General features: G+C 39.1%; 1 non-coding gene across 1 annotated transcript; it reads left to right on the top strand.

Moving 5' to 3' along the window:
* Nucleotides 1-1,071: 1,071 nt before the first annotated feature.
* LOC125617538 lies at nt 1,072-1,178 on the top strand. Its single transcript, XR_007348580.1, has one exon. It is a non-coding gene; the product is annotated as a U6 spliceosomal RNA (small nuclear RNA).
* Nucleotides 1,179-4,950: the final 3,772 nt, after the last annotated feature.

The following is a 4,950-nucleotide window of genomic DNA, read 5'->3' as shown; positions in this document are numbered from 1 at the left end:
TATATATATATATATATACCTAAGTATAGATATAATGAAAGATATAATGAATTTTTCTTTTAAGTTCTTAAAAACACACATGAGAGTTGAAAGCAAAACAAAACATTGTCCGAGGGGGTTTTCAGTAATATACAAATATAATATACAAGACAACCATAACTGAGATGGGGAAAGGCAAATGCACCAAGTGGTCAGGTTGCTACATTCCACTGAAAGTGAAAATTATTAATTCCAAATGCAATATGGAAAGTTAAGTATGTACATTATTATTTCCCGAACAATCTCTTAAAAACTATTCAGGAGGGGATAAGATTGTGGCTCAGTGGTAGAGCGATGGCCTAGCATGTGGGAGTCGCTGGGTTCGATCCTCAGCACCACATAAATACAAATTAATAAAATAGAGGTATTGTGTCCAACTACAACTAAAAACACTATCTAGGAGCCGGGCATTGTGGCACGTGCCTGTAATCCCGGTTACTAAAGAGTCTAAGGCAGGACGATAGCAAATTCAAGGCCAGTCTGGACAACTTAACTAGGCCCTGCCTCAAATTGTTTAAAAAGTGGGGAGGTGGGGCTGGGGATGCACCTCAGTCTTAGCGCACTGGCCCTGGGTTGCATCCTCAGTATTGCAAAAGAAACAAATAAAGCAAAAACAATTTGGGGAATGGCAGAGTTAGGACCTCTGAAAATATAATCCTCCATAAAAGCAATGAAAATACTTAGCAAAGCTATCAAAACAGAGGAGAGGATTCTGGGAAGATAGCCCAGTAGAAGCTCCCCACCTGGACAACGATTGAACTGCCAGGATCTTACTGATGGAACTATTATGGGAGTCTGGAGTCCACCAAGGGCTTGCAACAACTAGGGGTAGGCCCTTTAGCACATTAGCAACCACCCATCCCCCACCACTCAGCCAAGTGGCGGACGGCTGTGCACATGTTCCTGCGCAGCTTGCAAACAGCTTGCAGGACCCAGGGTAGCCCAAAAGGACCCATCCTCCACATACAGAGCATCTATACTCTGATCATTGTGAGATCAATGTTCTCTTTTCTGTCAAAAGTTAAACCTTTAGTGCTCGCTTTGGCAGCACATATACTAAAATTGGACCAATACAGAGAAGATTATCATGGCCCCTGCACAACGATGACATGCAAATTCATGAAGCATTCCATATTTTTATGCCAAATGTTTTCTCTGATATAAGGAGGCTGATTCATAGTGGGATAGGAAGAGGGACCATGGGAGGAATAGAGGAACTCTAGATAGGGCAGAGGGGTTGGAGGGGAAGGGAGGGGCATGGGGTTAGAAATGATGGTGGAAAGTGATGGACATGAATATCCAAAGTACAGGTATGAAGACACAAATTGGTGTGAATATACTTTGTATACAACCAGAGAGATGAAAAATTGTGCTCTAATGTGTAATAAGAATTATAATGCATTCTGCTGTCATATTTGAATAAATTTTTTTAAAAAAAAAATATGGTAAATACACTCAAGGAATACTATACAATTTTGAAAAATAAGAAACCTATGCTGTATGTGACAACACGAATGAATCTTCAGGACATTACGCTCAATGAAATAAGTCAGTCACAGAAAGAAAAATATTGTATAATTTCTCTTACATGAGATATGTAAAAAAGTGAAGTTCACTGACTCAAAGACTGGAATGGTGAACAGGGCAGGGGAGAGAGGGCAAGAGGGAGTCACTAATCAATGGGGATGAAGTTTCAGTCGAGCAAGATGAATACGCTCTTAAGATTTGCTGTATAACACTTAAAAGCTGTTGAGGGTAGGTCTCGGGTTCGTATTCTTACAGAATAAAATGTAAAATAAAGTAAAATTTTTTTTAAAAGTTAAACCTTTAGTTTTTTGAGTTTCCTAATATGTAACAAAAATGTGTTTGCTGTCATCTAGAACCTAAATTTCATAGTGTGTAAGTAAGTGGAGCTATTTTTAATTTACAAAACCAAGTGGTCGCCATTTTGAGCCCCCCAACATTATCTCCCCTGGTCCTCAGCCTTCCCATCATAATGCCTATAGAGTGGTAGTTGATCAATGTAACTACAGCTCTCCCTTATGCCCTCCCCTATTTTAAATTAGTTATGCAGATTGTAACCCCAAACTCCTCTTTTCAAAGCAAGGGGCAGTGCCGTATTAGGGATAAAAACGTGGGCAGATTTCCCACCTAGTGTGCTTGCTTGCCAGATTTTTTTGTAACACACCCTTCTGCAGCAGTTTGCCTTGATAAATGGCTTTTGAGAAAAGGATTTCTTGAAGCACCTTGATATTTCCAACATCACTGATTGCTACTTCTGATAACAAAGGGACAGACAAGGAGGGGAGCAGCTATTGTTTGTTCCAAGCCTCTTCCGCTCAGCCTGAAGTGACCTCCAGGGAACTTAAAAGGCTAGTGCCTTTTTTATTTTCCCATTTTTGCCTAGTGTGGGAACCAAACGTTAAAGGCTAGGGAATTCTAGCTGGGTGTGGTGGTACATGCCTGTCATACCAGCAGCTCAAGAGGCTGAGGGAGGAGGATCACAAGTTCAAAGTCAGCCTCAGCAACTTAGCAAGGCACTTAGTAACTCAGCAAGACCCTGTCTCTAACAAAATATAAAAAAAGGACTGGGGATTTAGCTCAGTGGTTAAGCACCCCCAGCTACTTAAAAAGACTACAGAATTCTATAGGAGTGGTAGTAAAAGCCTATAATCCTCAGCTATTGCAGAGGCTGAGGCAGGAGGATCACAAGTTCAAGGCCAGTTGAGCAACTGTAGACCCTGTCTCAAAATAAAATAAAAAAGGTTGGGGATGTACCTCAGTGGTAGAACTCTTGCCTGGCATGTATGAGTCCCTCAGTTTGATTCCCCATACCAAAAAATAAGAAAAATAAAGACTAAGAAATTAAAAACAAACAATTGCTTACATGGAAAAAATTTAAACATAACCAAGAATGCCCAGGGAAAGGTTCAGAAAAAAACTGATAACACCACAGGATGATTATTAGCACAGAGAGAGCCTACAATAGAACAAATAAGAACAGTTGCCAAATGACAGCAGACCCTGGGGTAGAAGGAGGATCTGCTTTCCAGAGTTCAAATGTCAAATTTTCAACAAAAATTCAAACAAAGGAACAGGAAAATATCCAAAGGAAAAAAAAAATCAATACAAATCGTCCCTGAAAAAGATCTGATAACCAATGTTCTAGATAAAGACTTTAAACAACTGCCTTACAGACAGTAAAAGAACTAAAGAAAGATGAAGACAATATCAAGAAAATGATGTATGAATGAAATGGAAATATCAATAATGAGATAGGAAATCTTAAAAAAAAAAGAAAGAAAGAAATTCTGGAGCTAAAAATATAGTGACTGAAATGAAAAATTTACTAGAGGGGTTCATGCACAGATTTAAACAGGCAGAAAGAAGAATCAATAAACTTGAAGATAGGACCATGGAAATTATTGAGTCCTAGGAACAAAAAAGAAAAAGACTGAAGAAAAGTGAATAGAGCCTAAGGGATCCATGGGACACCATTAAGCAGAGCTATGCACCTGCAGGAGTGCCAGGAGGGCGAGAGACTATTAAAAGGAACAGTGGCTGGAAACTTCCCTAATTTGATGAATAGAAACATCCAAGAAACTTAAGAAAACCCCAAGTAACACGAACTCAAAAAGATGCATGCTGAGACACATTACAATCAAACTTTAAAAAGACAAAAAGAGAATATCTTTGAGACAAGGTGGGGTGGGTCTCACTACTTACACCTCAAGTAATCCTCTGCTCATTCTCCCCAGAAGCCAGGAAGACAGGTTACATTCTCATGCTTGTCTCTTTTTGTTTTCAGTGCCAAGCGCTGAATCCAGGACCTTCTGCATTCGAGGAAAGCACTCTACCACGGAGCTACAACCCCTTCCCCCCCAAAAGGATCTTGAAAGCAGCAAGAAAGAAATGACACATCTCATACAAAGGAACCTCAATAAGTAAGACCAATTTCTCATCAGAACCTTTGGATGCCAGAAAGCAGTGGGCCAATACATTTAAAATGCTAAAAGAAAAAAAAAAATAGTGTCAATCAAGAATCTTTCAGCTGGGAAAACTGCCGGGCAACAGTAAGAGATAAATGAAGACCTTTCCAGAGGAGTAAAAGCTGAGGAAATCCGCCCTTCAAGACATGCTCAAGGGAGTCCTGCAAGGTAAAATCAAAGGACACTAGAGAGTGACTTGAAGCCATGTGAAGAAGAAAGATCTTGATAAAGATGAATACATGAAGCCAGGCATGGTGGCACGCACCTGTAATCCCAGCTACTCTGGGAGCTGATGCAAGAGGATTTCAAGTTCACGACCAGCCTGGGCAACACAGCAAGACTCTGTCTCAAAAGAAAAAGGACTGGGAATGTAGCTTAGTGGTAGACTGTCCCTAGGTTAAATCACCAGTGTCCAAAAAAGATAAATACACGGACAATTATAAAAGCTAGTATAATTCCAACAATAGTTTGTAACTTCACTTTTTGTTTTCTACATGATCTAAGAGACAAATACCTTAGATAAATCATTATTGGGCTGGGGTTGTGACTCAGTGGTAGAGTGCTTGCCTAGCATGTGTGCAGCCCTGGGTTTGATCCTCATCACCACATAAAAATAAATAAATAAATAAAATTAAGATTCTTAAAAAAGAATGCTTTTAAAAAAAACAATTAGCCTACAAGCTGCTATTTTTTTATTTAAAACTCTACATTTTGTTTTTAATATGATTTAAGAGACTAATGCAATTGAAAGAATTATTAATTTATGTTTTGGGGCACACAATGTACAAAAATGCAGTTTTATGACGTGAACAACCAGAAGGTGTGGGAACAAAGCCTTTTGTATGTTATTGATGTAAAGCTGGTATAAATTCAAATTAGAGTGTTAACTTTAGGATGTTAAATATAATATACATGGTAACCA

The sequence above is a fragment of the Marmota marmota genome, unplaced genomic scaffold, assembly GCF_001458135.2.
Source record: "Marmota marmota marmota unplaced genomic scaffold, marMar, whole genome shotgun sequence".
Lineage (NCBI taxonomy): Eukaryota > Metazoa > Chordata > Mammalia > Rodentia > Sciuridae > Marmota > Marmota marmota.
The sequence above is the reverse complement of the archived record's forward strand: the minus strand, read 5'-3'. Positions and strand labels throughout refer to the sequence as shown.